Source organism: Callithrix jacchus, chromosome 3, assembly GCF_049354715.1.
Source record: "Callithrix jacchus isolate 240 chromosome 3, calJac240_pri, whole genome shotgun sequence".
Lineage (NCBI taxonomy): Eukaryota > Metazoa > Chordata > Mammalia > Primates > Cebidae > Callithrix > Callithrix jacchus.
Window position 1 is genome coordinate 53,823,831 of NC_133504.1, and position 16,424 is coordinate 53,840,254.

At 33.7% G+C, this 16,424-nt stretch overlaps 1 protein-coding gene across 1 annotated transcript in view; it reads left to right on the top strand.

The window, feature by feature from the left end:
- The window catches only part of LOC144581682 (uncharacterized), a 316,803-nt gene that overhangs the window by 244,461 nt on the left and 55,918 nt on the right, over positions 1–16,424 (top strand). The gene's annotated exons all lie outside the window — the stretch shown is intronic.

A 16,424-nucleotide genomic window follows, 5' to 3' on the forward strand; every position in this document is an offset into this window, starting at 1 on the left:
TCTCTAGCTATTATGGACAGTTATAGGATATTTCTTTCCCACTTGGTCTTGCACAGTAATCTATTCATTATACTTTGCAGGGAGTAACATTTATTTTCTGATTGTTAATGAATTTTGGATGCTTTCTCATTTGTAAGTGTAATGCCAGTATAAAAATTGTATTTGCTTATTCATTATAAAAAATACGAGGTCACTAAAAATACTAAGTTATTCTCACCCAAATTTATAAAAGTGTTTTCAGTACTTTTCTGCTTGAAACACAAGATATATTTACTTTATGGAGTTCATAGCTTTTTGTATTCTGATGACCTGTTCTGTACCCACTTCTCCAAATGGGAGCAAAGACACACCGTATCAGGCAAAATTATGTCCCATTTTGTTTGTGTATTTGTTTCTTTAGTTAAGAATATCCCAGTATCTCATTTTCTTTTCTTTATTATTGATCTGCATGGGCTGAATGTTTTATTGTTTTCCCCCCATAACAGTCACATCTTTTTCCTGTTCACTATGCTAAATCATAGTCCCAGTTAACATGTATTTGCTAGTTTGATTTCTTGTTTTGGGGCTAATTGTTTTACACAGCACACTGGCAAATAAAACAGTGTTAGTCTAAACATTCATAGGTTCTATTACCTTCTCTTTCTATTTCATCAATGGCAAACACAGCATTTACGTAACAGCAACAACAACAAAAGTCTACCAGAAGTTGTCAAATTATATTGCATATTGTCATGCTCGAAGCATTTCAAACTATATTTATATTAGCTCTTTATTTTTTGTAGTGAAAAACTCATGGGATTACTTGCTCCATAATTCATTTTAGCATATTCATAGCCTCTCACTAACTCAGTCTTTATGGTTATAGTGAGAACGGTCATGTTAGTACAACAGCACTGGCCTCTTCAAAGCTGTTCTAAGAATTTGAAATTAAGCTGTTAAGTTTTAGTTTCCTTCTGGTCTTTTGAATTTTGAATTATGAACTCTAGGGTTATTGTTGGCAATTTTTCTACTGTATGAATTGGAAAAGAAGTAAAAGCCTCACTGCAGGGATGGAAAGAGACTGGAGCTGATTTTTACTAATACATAATGGTGAAAGATGGAGAAAGTGTCATAAAGACATTTGAACTCCATTTGTCCAGGAGTCCAGTTGCATCTATGTTTCTGAGATTCTCTATGTTCTTATTATAAATATCCCATTAAGAGATCTATAGTACCATGGTTTAGGTTTTGTTGCTTGTTAATAAAAGAGTTCTAACAAATATATTTCTGAAGACCCAAGATATTTTACATGAACATTGTGTGTACTTTTCTATGTCATAACATAACAAAACGAAAACTAAAAATGTTGATACTTCTGTTCTATCTTTCAATTAAAAAAGGTTTTCTGGGCTTTGGTCCTTCTTAGATGATATCAGACAATAGATCAAACCCCTAGAATTTGATAACTGGGTGTCATCTAGGTGATAACATATCAATGTTTTTCTTATATTTATCAAAGATAACCTTTATTTTGGCCAGTCACAGTGCCTCATACCTATAATCTCAGAACTTTGAGAGGCTGAGGTGGGAGGATTGCTTGATGCCAAGAGTTCAAGACCAGCCTAGGCAACATAGTAAGACTGTATCTTTATAAAAATTAAAAAATTAAAACATTAGCCATGCATAGTGGCACGCACCTATAGTCCTACCTATCTGGGAGGCTGACACAGGAGGATTGCTTAAGCTCAGGAATTCAAGGCTATAGTGAGCTATGGTGGCATCACTGTACAGTAGCCTGGATGACAAAGAGAGACCTCATCTCTATAAAACAAAACAAAGCAAACAAAGACAATCTTTTTTATTATATAATAAACACTTTACATATTTCATTTATTTCTGAAAGACAGTATTCATATAAGATTGTATTTTTCTTTTTTTAATATTTTGGCTATTCTCAAAAGAAAAAAGTAGGTTTATTGCTTAGTGTGTGTGATATATACACACATCTCATTTATATATATATGTATCTATGTAAGAATATATATCTGTGTAAATATGTATATGTATTGCATATATATAAATTTATGAGCACATAATATTGTGACTACAAGACTGACATTTGTTACATTTATTTAATTTTCTGCATTTACCTCATAAAGATAATACTCAAATCGTTTTAATTCAGATTAAAAAGTGCATATAAATTAAATGTAGCAAAATACTTTAATTATATTGTGATTTACAATTCATGGAAATTTAGGCAGCCTTATTAATTATTTTTCTCTGCTTTTTATATAGAAGAATTATAATTGAATCAGCTACATTACAATACTTTTGAAAAGACTTTCAGGAAATATAAGCCTTACTGGATTTATAATTAAAAGGAAGTTTCTGGGTGACACCAAAATGGCAAATTAGGAAACCCCAGAATCTCCTTCCACTACAGAGGCAATGATTCAACAACAGAGGCACCGGTGAACCAATTTGTAAGAAATCTAGAAACAAGTTAAGGAGCTCCTGCACTCCAGGTGGATGCAAAACCAAATGCATTAAATACAGTAGAAAAAAATGTGTAGTACTCTCATATGGTTTGGATCTGTGTCCTTGCCCAACTCTCATGTTGAATAGTAATCCCCAGGTTGGAGGTGGGGCCTAGTGGCAGGTGATTGGATCAGGAGGGTGGATTTCTCATGAATAGTTTAGCACCATCCCTTGACACTGTTCTTTTGATAGTGAGTGAGTTATTGTGAGATTTGTTTCTCTAAGTGGGTAGCACTTCTCCTCTAGCTCTCTCTCTTCCTGCTCAGGCCATATGACTGTGCCTGCACCTCCTTTGCCTTCTGCCATGATTGTAAGTTTCCTTAGGCTTCCTGAGAAGCCAAGCAGATGCCAGTATTATGCTTCTTGTATAGCTTGCAGAACTGTGAGACAATTGAATTACTTTTCATTATAAATTATACAGTCTCAGGTATTTCTTTATAGGAATGTATGCAAGAATGAATTAACACATACCCACTGGCCATAGTTCCTCCCCTGGCTCAGTGTGGCACAATTAGGAGAAAAACATTCATCTTCTGGCTTCTTTTTGGGGAGGGAAAAAGAAGACTAAAACATACATTCAACGTTTAGACATTTTAGGTGGCTGCCCATAGGACTGGTTTCTGTCCTGCCTGAATGTAAGTGCTGACAAGAAAGAGCATCAGACTACAGGCTTCTGAGAACTAAGGCAATGGTTTGGACTACTATACACTCACTTGCTGTAATTCTTTACCCCACGTAGCATGAAATAAGCTGGAGAACATTCCAATGCCTGGCTCCTTTAAGAACAAAAAAAGAGAGAGTGCTTTCAAAGTTCTGACTTTTCAGGAGACGTCTGAGGTACTAGTCTCTGTCTCACATAACTCCAGAGTACTGATGGAACCTGACATATTCTAGAAGCCTATTGGCTTCTGCGGAATTTTGGGCAGCTTGTAGCAGGTTAGAGAACCTACAGAACCATATACAGACACCATAATGAGCAAGAGATTATAAGCTCCTGAAAAAAGAAACTGGCAAATCCCTCCTATTGGGAATTTACATGTGGAAATCCAGAGAAGATACACACACCTATAGGGTTTGAGAGTCTTTCAGAATCTCTAGCCAGGGTGACTGGAAAAAGTATTTCTTTATACAAATACAACCCATAAACACTGAAAAAGTGCCTTCTTTTTTTCAGATACACAGATCCCAACTCAAAGTTACAAAGCACACAAAGAAATGGGGAAACATGGTCTAATCAAAGAAACAACATAAATCTCTAGAAAGCCACCTGAAAGACAAGGAGGTATACATGTATTACCTGACAAATAATTCAAAATAGCATGTTAAAGATGTTCAACAAGACCAAAAAATGAGGCATGAACAAAATGAGAGTATCAACATGGAGATGGAAAACATAGAAAAAAATCAAACAGAAATCTTGGGGCCAAATGATGTAATAACTGCACTAAAAATAAATTAGAGGGGATCAACAGCAGACTCAATTGAGCAGAAGAAAGAATAATCTGTCTTGAAGGCAGATCATTTGAACATATTCAGTCAGAAGAGGAAAAAGAAAAAAGGAATAAAAGAGTAAGGAAAGCCTAACATACCTATGAGACAAACATCAAATAGAGCAACATATATTATTGAAGTTATAGGAAAATGAAAGAGAGAGAAAAAGGAGAAAACCTATTTGAAGAAACAATTACTAAAAACCTTTCAAATCTGCGATAAGATGGAAGTCTAGATTCTGGATCCCAGCGTATTTCATGTAGGATGAACCTAAAGAAGTCTACATTGAGAAACATTATAATCAAATTGCCAAAACTCAAAGACAAAGAGGGAATTCTGAGAACAGCAAGATAAAAGAGGATCATCACATGCAAGGTATCCTCCATAAGATCATTAACAAGTTTCTCAGCCAACCCAATGTAGGCCAGGAGGGAATGGAGTAAGACATTCAAAGTCCTGAAGAAGAAACTGCCAACCAAGAATATTATACTGCATTAAGTGGCCCTTCATAAATGAAGGAGAGATAAAGATGTTCCCAGGCAAACCAAAGTTCAGAGAGTTTATCACTGCCCTAGACTTGGCTTATGAAAAATGCTAATGAGAATCTTTTGAATTGAAACAGAAGCATCCTGGACAGAAGCACAGAAAGATATAAAAGTATAAAGCTCACTGGTGAAGGTAAATACATAGATAAACACAGAATAATTCTGTAATAGTGGTGCATGAAGCACTTTTAATTCTGGTATAAAAGTTAAAAGATAAAATTATTTTAAAAACTGTAATTATGAAAATATTTTAAAGGATATACAATATAAAAAGATGTAATTGTGACATCAATAACATATAAAGTGTGAAGGAAGAGAAGTAAAAAATTAAAAGTTTTATATGCAGTTAAGGTTAACTATTTATCAACACAAAGTAGATTGTTATAACTATAAAATATTTTATTTAAGTCTGATAACCATAAAAACATTCTTATTGAAGATACACAAAAGAAAATTAGAAATAAATCAAGGTATGTCATTACACAGAAAACATCACCACAAAAGAAGACAAGAAAGGGAAAGAAGGATGAAAAAGCTACAAGATATACAGTAAATACTATACAAAATGGCAGTAGTAAGTACTTCCCTATCAGTAATTACTTTGAGCATAAATGGATTAAACTCCTCAGTCAAAGGCCGTAAAGTGCCTGAATAGATATAAAATAAGATTCAATCATATGCCGTCTACAAGAGACTTATTATAGATATAAGAACACACAGAGAATTAAATTAAAAGGATGAAAAGAATATTCCATGGAAATGGTAACCAAAGGAGAGCAGGGTAGCCATACTTACTAAGAAAAAATAAATGAAATTAAAAACTATCAAATAACAAAGATGGATATTATACAATGATAAAAGTCAAATCACCAAGAATCTGTAACAATTATAAATGTTTATACACTCAACATTAGAATACCCAAATATATGAAGCAAACTTTGCCAGAACTGAAAGGAAAAATAGCAACACAATTGTAGCTGATTTCCCATTTTCAATCATGGATAGAACATCCAGAGAGAATATTAACAAAGAAACAAAGGACTTCAACAACAATGGAGACTATCCTAATAGCAGCAGAATACACATTCTTCTCAAGAGTACAGGAAACATTCTCTATTAGGTCAAAACAAGTCTTAATAAATTTAAAAGGATATATATAATACCAAGTGCCTTTACTCACCACAATGGAATGAAACTAGAAATTAATAGAAAAAGGAAAACCAGAAAATTAAAAAATTTGTGTAAATTAAACAATAAAATCTTGAAAACCAATGGATCAAAGGGTAACTCCGAAGATAAATTAGAAATATATTGAGATATAAATGAAAACACAGCATATCAAAACATGGAGTGCAGCAAAAGTAGTACTGAGTTATAAATTCCTACACTGAGAGAGAACAAAGATCACAAACACACAATCTAATTTTACACTTTACTACCATTTGACCCAGCAATCCAATTACTGGGTATATACCCAGAGGAATATAAATCATTCTACCATAAAGACACATGCACACAAGTGTTCATTTCAGCACTATTCACAATAGCAAAGACATAGAATCAGGCTAAATGCCCATCAATGACAGATTGGATAAAGAAAATGTGGCACATACACAACATGGAATACTATGCAGCCATAAAAAGAATGAGATCATGTCTTCGTGGGAACATGGATGGAGTTGGAAGCTATTATAACTAATGCAAGAACAGAAAACTAAATACCATGTGTTCTCACTTATAAGTGGAGTCAAAATGATGAGAACTTATGAACACAAAGAAGGAAACAACAGACACTGGGGTCTACTTGAGGAAGGAGTTCAGGAAGAGGGAGAGGAGTAGAAAAGATAACTATTGGGTACTTGGCTTAATACCAGGGTGATAAAATAGGCTGTACAACAAACCGCTGATGACAGGCGTTTACCCATGTAACAAACCTTCACATGTGCCGCAAACCTAAAATAAAAGTAAAAAATAATCTAGAAAAGAACAAAATCTAAAAATATAAAGTTGGCATAAGGAAGAAAACAATAAAATTAGAGCAAAAATGAAATAGAGAATAGTAAAACAATAGAAAAAATGAAACATTTTTTCTTAACAGTTAAAAATGAAAAATTTTTCTTAGGAGTTAAAAATGAAAAATTCTTAAGAGTTTGTTGTTCAGAGAGCAAGATTGACAATTCTTTGGGCTAACAAAAAAAAAAAAAGAGAGAGAGAGAGAGAGAAGACTCAAGTAAATAAAATCAGAAATGAGGAAAAGGCATTACTACTAATAGAGAAATAAAAAGAATATAAGAGACTACTATGAATAATTATATTCCAACAAACTAGATAACCTAAAAGAAATAGATAAATTTCTAGACTCTTATCACCTTCATGACTGAATCACAAAGTAGAAGTTCTGAACATATCTATAACTGGTAAGTGATTGAAAAAGTAACAAAAAAATTCCCTATGAAAAGAATCCCAAAACCAAATGGCGTCACTAGTGAATTCTAGCAAACATTTAAAAAATAATTAATGCTGATCCTTCTGTAACTTTTCCAAAAAGTTGAAGAGGAGGAAACACTCCCAAAATCATGAGGCCAACATTGCTGTGATACCAAACTCATACAAAGACACTGTAAGATGACCAAATCTCCATAAAATACTAGCAAATCAAGAAATAGCATACATCATGTCAAATGGCATTAATGCCTGTGACATAAGGATGGTTCAGCATATGAAAATTAATGTGATACAAGACATTAACAGAACAGAGGATAGAAACCACATGATCATCTCAACAGATGCAGAAATGCATTTAATATAAATCAATACTGTTTAATGATTTTTAAAAAGGCTCAACAAACTAGGAACATATAATACATATAAAACCCTCAACATAATACAGGGCAGAAGTGAAAGGCTAACAGCTACTCATCAATAAAAAACTGAAAGCTTTTACTCTAAGATCATGAAAGAAGCAGTTACGTTTACTTTTGCCACTTCTATTTAATATAGCATTGGAAATCCCAGCTGGAGAAATTAGGCAGGAAAAAAAAAAGGCATCAAAGTCAGAAAGGAAGTAAAATTATCTTCTTACAGATAATTACATAATATAATTTGTGGAAAATCTCTTAACCCCTTGTCAGATATATAGATTACAAATATTTTCTTCCACTTCATAGGTTACCTTTTCAATGTTTTTGAGTTTGTTGATTCTTTCTTCTCTTTCATCTAGTCTTCTGGTGAATCCTTCTAGTGAATTTTTCAGTGTAGTTACTGTATTCTTTTACTCAAAGATTTCTGTTTGGTACTTTAAAAATACTTTCTAGCTCTATGTTGAAATTCTCATTTTGCTTATGCATTTTTCTCCTGAGCTCATTAAGGATATTTATATGGTTAATTTGAATTCTCTGTTAGATAAATTATATATCTCTATTTTATTAGAGTTGGTTTTTGATGCTTTATCTTGTTCATTTGTTCCGGCTGTATTTTCTTGTTTCTTCATTTTTCTTGACTTTTTGTGTTGGTATCTGCATATTAGGAAAAACAGACATCTTTACCAGTCTTCAAAGACTGGCCTTGTATGGGAGGAGACCCTCACCAGTCAGCCCAGCTAGAGATTCTGGGGGCATCTCAAACTCTTTGCATGCATTTTATCTGAAGTTGTGTGTGTAAGGTCCCAAATGGCAGGATTTGCCTGTTTTATTAAATCAAGAGTTTGTAATTTCTTGCTCCCTCTGCTGTCTCTTTGCTGTACCGGTGAGGAAAAAAAACCAACAAAACCCCAAAAAACCAGTTCCTCAGGAAGTCCCTGGAAAAGTTGGAATGATGAATGAACAATTCAACTCTTTCTCTCTCCAGGGACAAGTGGGGATTTGAGGGTTTTGCCCCACTCACTCAGCACTGAGCCAGAGGGAGGGCATACGGAAAGTGTGTGCACGCAAGTCCAACCTGCTGCCTTTGTTCTCAGTGGCTCCCAATGGGGACCTTTTCTGGCAGCATTCAGATTCAGCCAGGCAAAAATAAATCTTTTGGGGAGTACTCGGAAAAGTTATAACTTTTGAAGCATGGTCCAGTCCTTTTCTTATCTTCCCTGGTAGAAAATTGGTAACTGGTTTTGTTGTTGTTTTTGATCATGTGGCTGAGAGGAGGAAACCTTGAATTTTTACACCATCTTCAATTAGTCTCGTGTTGCTCTTGCCTGTGGTTGAGGAGTCCCTCAATTGGTTTCTGGATTTCTCATAAAGGGAACTGGTCCATGTATTGTTATTATTGAAATTATGTGTCCATGGGGAAGAGGAAGATAAAATGCTTCATATTTCCTCATCTTTTTGATGTCCCTCCTTTTTGCCTTTAATTTAAATTATTTATTAATTTGCTACTATGTGCTGGGAATTGCACTGAACTCTGGAGACTCTGAGCTTAAGTTTCATTATACAAACTCCCATGTGTGTTTTTTTCTTGTACTTCTGATTTTTTTCTCTTTACGTATTGGTTTTCAGGACAATTATTTGTTTTTTTTTAACATCTTCTTGTGGCGAACATTGGTTCCTTTTCTTTTCTTTTTGTTTTTTGTTAAAGCATCAAAGATTTTAACATACTAGATACATTTCAAATTGTTACAGTCAGTATTCCTATCGGCACTCAATTTCTTTCATTTGTGAGCTGTGGTGCCCCTTTAAGTTAGCTCTTGAATCCTTTTTATTGTTATAATCCTAGAAAGCAGCAAAAGCCAAGGTAAGGTGTGTTATTTCACTGCCCTTCTCTTGTTTGTTCTCCTCTTCTGTATCTGCTGAACAGGTTGCTACTGGGATGGGATAGGGTGCTTGGGGACTTAAGGAGAGTATAAACGTCTTACCACTTAACTACTGTTGCCACTGATGTCTTTGTGGACTGCAGTCTGCAGATGTTAATTCTTTGGAATGCTACAGAGACTTCTTTGCCATCCTGGCAGTACACCTGAGGTCCCTAATAATGAGGTCCTCTGATTGTTCTCTTGAGGGCAACTTCAAGACCACAACACCTATTTGAAATATTTCTAGTGAAGGCTCTCCTCTGCTGCTCTGTCTCCTTGTTCCTGCTTTTGACACCCGCTCAACTCAGCTACAGGGTATACGTGTCAGGTTCTCCCAAGACCTCTCTTACCACCGTCTCCTCTGTACCTGGCAGGGCTAAGGTCTCTATATTCTACACTAATCAGACAAAGAAGGGAATGCCAATCGCCTCTTCCTTCAGGCACTCTTGATGTCTGTAACTGGTTCTCTTGGAGTCTCTCCTTAATTAGATTGAAGTGAGGAAATGGAGGGGGAAACCCATTGCACTCTTCTCTCTTGGCTGACACCTCATACCTCAGTTCAGTTCTGTAGCACATTAACTTCCTTTACCATTGCTTTCCTTTAAAATAAGCTGGATGTGGGTAAATGGGGGTGAAGGGATCAGGTCTGATTCTGATTTCTTTTAATAAGCTCCACAGTGGATATTTGGCAGGTCCTTGGTGTTTTCTTTAAAGCAAAGTTTCTTTGAACATTTATCCCAAATTCCCAGACTGCAGAAACGTCTAATGCCAAACCTTATTTCCTAAGTTTTTGATTTCTTTCTTTATTTCTTAAAATATTTATTTTCTTAGAAAAATTATGTATCTTCTGGGCTTTTTGCTTCCTAATCATTTTATGGAGTTATTTAGAGGGTGTAGTGTATTTTTGTTTCAGCTCTTCACAATTGGCTCCTATTAGCCATGACATAAGGAACTTGAAATTTTGCTGAGGTAAGAATTTGGACTGAACAACCCTGGGTTTGGGTCCAAAGCCACTTTTATCTCATTGTGGCTTTGTTGTTCTCTGCTCGTCAACAGTAACTCTATAAGTGATGAAATGTGTGTTTCTTTGAGCAAAATGGCCATTAAGTGAGAGAAAACTTTAGCATAGTTTGAAAAGGCAGCAAAATTGCTGGGCAAGAATGTGCTGGAAATCACAGGGCTTTTTACTGAGGTGTGATTTAGAGGACAGCTGAGCTAATAGCTCAGTATTTATCATTCTGGAGAATAGTGAATGCCTCACAATGTAACCAGGACCAAAGTCAATGCACTAACTATGCTATGTCACAGAAGTGTTTATTTTTAAATGTCTTTTATGTTTGTTGTTACACTTTCTTATGGTTATATTTGTGTGTGCATGCTTTCTTTTTTATTTCTTGGTATTATTTTTCAGGGGTATACATACAGCTTTTCCTAGGAATCAGCTTTCAGTTTACTGCTTTACCAATTTCTGCATTTTTTATTAAATTCTTCCAGACCTTTGCTTGTTTTGCTCACTTCTGTCTTTCAAATCACTTTCAAATGTCACCTGTTCAGATAAAACCCCGTGACTATTTTATCTGAAATAGCTACTTCCTCCTACCCTATTTCCATCTCTGACTCCTTATCTGACATTCTTTACTGCATTGATCTCTATATAATTGTTATAAAATAACTTGTTTACTTTTTAATTATATGTTTACTTATTTATTTATTGCTTACTAAAATGCAAGTTCCCTATATCCTCAGTGCCTAAACTGGTGCCTGGAACATTATAGGCTTTGTCAAAATATTTGTTGAATAAATGATTGAATAATGAGTAAATGATTTTACTCATCCTGTTTTCTTAAATGTTTTCCCCTAACCATTTGGAGTTGAATTATGATTTCATTTACTTCCATTTTTATTTAATAACCAGAACATTTAATTTAAAAAATAATTTATGATTGAAGTTTTAATTTTTCTGTTCCTCCTAGAGTTATTCAGCAAGGCATTTTTACATTTACAAGTGATTTTGGGGTTTATGTTTAGCATTTTTGTTGTTGACTACTAGTTTTCATTTTCAGTCAGAGAATGTGAACTGTAAAATATATTGTTTCTTGGCATTTATTGTGATTATCTTCATGAAGAACTACATAATAACATTTGAAAATGTTCTCTGTAGAATAAAGTTTACTTTATCTAATAAAAAACCTTATTAATTGTACCATTGAAGTCCTTGTAAAACCTTGGTCAATCTTTGTTCTGTAAAAGAGAATTTTAAATTCTTACAACAAATATAATTTTCCATCAGTGTTTGCCTTCTACTGCTAGCATAGAAGTTCATGACTGATTTCTCTTCATTGTAATTTGAATTATCAACAGAAATGACTGTCTTTTAAATCATTTACTAAATTCAATTTTACTTTGTTGAAATTAATATTACTGGTTGCCTTCCTTTGGTCTGATTTTGCCTACTAAATCTTTCTGTTTCCTTTCGTTTTTAGTATTTTGATGTCCTTGGGTTAGGTGTGAGTTTTGAATTGAACATTTTTAATTTCTTTTCTTTTTTTTTTTTTTTTTTTTGAGATGGAGTCTTGTTCTGTTGCCAGGCTGGAGTGAAGTGTCACCAGGCTGGAGTATAGTGGTGCGGTCTCAGCTCACTGCTACCTCTGTCTCCCAGGTTCAAGTGATTCACCTGCCTCAGTCTCCCAAGTAATTGGGATTATAGGTGCCTGCCACCATGCCAGGCTAATTTTTGTATTTTTAGTAGAGACAGGGTTTCAATATGTTGGCCAGGATGGTCTCAGTCTTCTGACCTTGTGATCCACCAGCCTGGGCCTCCTCAAGTGTGAGCCACTGTGCTGGGCCAAATTTTGTTTTAATAGGAGAGTTCAGTTATTTTATTTTCTATTCAGACTCTTTTGAGCTATCTTATTTCTTTCATCTTTCTTTTTTTATTAAAAATGTTTCCTTGATGTTGCATTATTTTTTCTCTGCTTCTTTAACTTTTTCTAGTTATTGAATGATAAACATCTCGTTTTATCTTCTTCAAATGGAAGTTACTTTAATGTTTAAACCTTTCCTAGCTTAATATGTTTAAGAATAAGAATTTTTGAATCTATATAAAATGAATGTTTTGGCATATATTTTTTTCACTATCTTTTCTTGATTCTTTAATCTAGATTTTTGAATGTTAATCTTTATTTTTATTTGGTTATAGATTTCAACTTTCTTTTTTATGCTTCAGTTTTGCTTTTAATTTGGGCATATATTAAAACTTAATTTTAATATATGGCAAAGACAGTAGTTAGCAAATTGAATATCAGTGTTAGTTATCCTCAGCTTTTTGAAAAAATAGGCCTCCCCTTCATACATACAAATTCTGAGTTTTAGTTGGTCATGTGTCCACTCAATTAGAGGCTCTAGTTTCTAATCTTCCTGCAGGTAGGCGAGATCATGTGACTAAGTGCCACTCCATTGGATGTGAGCAAAGTCATGTGTGTAATTTCTAGATCAGTTTTATATAAAGAAATTGATTGTTTTTTACCCCCTCTATTGGCCCAATTCCCATGGCTTAGAATATGGACATAATTGTCCATGCAAGCTCTCACCATTTTCATGAGGCTAACACTCTAAGAGGTAGCAGAGCAATTATATAGAAGGAATTTGGATTTCCATATGACCTAATGGATTGTCTGCCTCCCACCAGGGACTGCTTCCTGCCTCTGAACTCTTGTAGAAGAAATAAGCTGCAGTCTTCTTTCAGCCCCTGTATTTTGCAGTCTTTTGTTTTAGCTTCTTAACCTGTTCTCTGACAAAGACATCATATTGCAGATATTTAATATTTTTAATTGCTTGGCATAGTCCTACTATACTTCTAGTTTCTTGTTGTTACTTTTGGTTTTTCTCTCAATATTCTGATAACAATATTTTGTTTAGTTTTTCAGGTAGGTATACTTAGGTAGTTATATTCTCTGAGCCATTTGGTCATGTTATCTTGTCTGGGTATAAAATAAGTACCACATCTTTTATCTTTCCCAATTCTGAAGACAATTCTGGTATTCCGGGTTGAATGAGACAAAAAACTGACTTTTTTTGATTCTACAAAAATAATCTATTTTTGTTGTCTGCCTGGATTTTTACAAAATCTTATGGCAAACTTTAAAAAATCATACAGTTTATATTTAATTTAGCCTATTTTATATTAATTTTGTCTAGAATTTGGTAACACTTATTGATCTATCAATATCTATGTTTTCATTTTTTTCACTTATGACATTAGATTTTTTCTTTCTAATATCTCTTTGATGGTTGCTCTCTGTTTCTTCTTTTTTTCTCAGTGGTGACTATTCACATGTTGAATTTTCTCTTTCACTGTATTTATGATTTTCTTAGAGAACTTTTCTAGGTTGTTACTGATTACATTTGCAGTCTTGGTTCTGTCCTTTGCATGCTTCAATGCATATTTTAATTACTGTATATTTTATTGTGCTGCTTTGGGATTTCTCTGTATTTTTACTTTTTTATGCCAGATAAATTTTCCTCTTATGTTTTGTCTTTTACTTCACTGAGTCCAAGATTACTTATATTTCATTGAGATAATAGAACCAAGAAGAATGTAAGTTTTTATTTTACTTCTTGGATAAATATTACTTAGAGATGGATATCTCTATATATTTTCAGGGCAATAACTAAGTTATTTTTTATATATCATAGAGATTTAAAAAAATTTTTTATTTTAAAGGTCACCTTTTCCCCATTTCTATATGACTGCTCAAACTTGAACAAGAAATTATTTCTCTGGTTCTGGTATTTGTTAAGTAATGTGATAGTTTAATTCTCTTTCAGTTTATATATTATCTATACCTTCATTGCTAGAATTACCCATCAACTCTTAAGTCTGTAACCACCTTTGTGAGCACAACTTTCAACAAATTTCTAGTGTATAGCAGACATTCATTTAGGATGGCTTTGTTAATCTTTTTTTGCTTTTTGCTCTCAGTTTTTGGTTCTTAATGTGTGAAGAAGTAAATTTATTTTTGGATATTTCAAAATTTGAATAATGTGTTATAGATAGTTCATTACCAGTACAATCCTTAGACAGCATGTTTCACTCTGCTGTTACTGAAGGCTGAATTTGCCATCAAGTCCTCTATGCACCACGACCTATTCTCTACTTAATATTCAGCATTACAATTTGTTGTTTCCTTAATGAATGGATGTAGCAAGAGAGGTAACGTTGAATGTAATGAAACAATCTGCATTATTAAGTACCTAAGTGATGTGTTATGACCTTTTCAATTCTTTCTCATAAAACTGAATTACTATTTCAGAGGTCTTGTCAATGATTAAATCTATGGAAAGCACAATTGGGGATAGACAATTAATAATTGATTTTTTACAAGTTTCTATTGCTCTTATCATTTTTCTCTTTTTTATTTTTCTTTTTGTTGGAAGATCATAAAATATTTGTTAGTTTCAGTTAGTTAGCATCATTGTAACCTAAATGTTCTAATATATCCCCTGAATTTTGTTTTAAAGTCTTCTATGCTTTAGGGAGAATAGTTTTTATTTTTTGAAACAAAAAATTAAAATTAAGAATAGATTTGAATTTCAAGCTCAAAACCATGTAGAACTGTCATTGACTTTTCCTAAGGTGTTTAATTGCCTGTGGGGAACACCTGTTTGGTTTGAAAATCCTCTGAGTGTTCATGAAAATTCATAGTGGTCAATTTTGCATGTCACTTGAGTAGTGGGACTGTTTCTTAGGCCTCCCCAGAAGTAAGTAATATGTGGAAATGGTCACTTAGAGTACCTTTAAACAAATATTCCTATAAAGGCAAAAATGCATTCAAAGATCATAAAAAATACAAATGTTTCTAGCAGTTTAAGGCATACCCATTTTCTACCTCAAATTTTAAAATGCTTCTGTCACAAACATTTTCAGGCATAACCTCTTATAGGATTTATGGAAAGATTTCAAGGAACTGAGAGGACATATTTACCCTGGCTTTGAATGTCACATCTAACTAGATTAACACATTGGTTTTAGGTCCTATCCTATCGCACTATGGAACTGGTTTTTATTCCAGAAGGAAGTGGCAGAACTGTATTTCCTGGTCTGGTTCTAGTTCACTACTCCTCATCTTGATCTCTCAAATTCTCACAGCTCCTGGTCTCAATGTGCTGACTGGTCTTAAACTTTGACAACTGTATTATCTATAATCCCTGATTAAATGCATAGCTTTTGGCTTCTAATTCCAACTTTGTTACCAGTATCTAGCCTCCTTCAGTACCTGGCCTCTAACATTTATCCAAGCTGTACATTTGGTTGCCTGAATTTGGTTCTACTTTTAGTGCTATGATCTTCACTGCTGAAAGTCTTGAAATAACAAAACCAGTGGCAAGTTAATATTCAGCATATTTGTGTGTTTATGTGTATGAATGTGATTGTATCACAATTTAACAAAATGTTGATATTGCAGAATTTCCAAAATGATGTCCATAATATAACTGTCATTTAAATTAAAATCTATCAAAATGAAACAGCGGTACTTTTCGGACATGTGCTCTTCTCTGTGACTTCCCAAAACTCAATACATTCTTTAATGACATCAGCATTGCAGAGAGGAAGATTCTGCATGTACAACTTTTTGGGTTGCATTGGGATCTAACCCAAGACCACATAGTTGTGCACTATATACTTCCTCCTTTTTAGGGATTACTAAAGACTATTTTTTGTTACATTATTACTACCCCCAACCCTGAGACACACACACACACACACAAACACACACACAGTGCCAGAGAAGTAATAAAATTACCAAATTAAAAGTATTACTAAATAAAAGGAGAAGAAATACAAAAGAAGAGGATTGGTAGTTATTATATTTTTCTTGGGAAGCTAATGTATTCAATAAATTATGTTCTTATCTTGATAAACCTATTTCATCTTTTAAAATAAGGAGATTAATCCAGTTTAGGTGGTCTTGGGATTAATGACAGGATTCTTTTTAGATAGCTTAATAATAATTCCTATTCTCATAACATTTTTTACCGCTATGAATGATATGTAGAATCATCTTATTCTTATATAATCTATTTCATT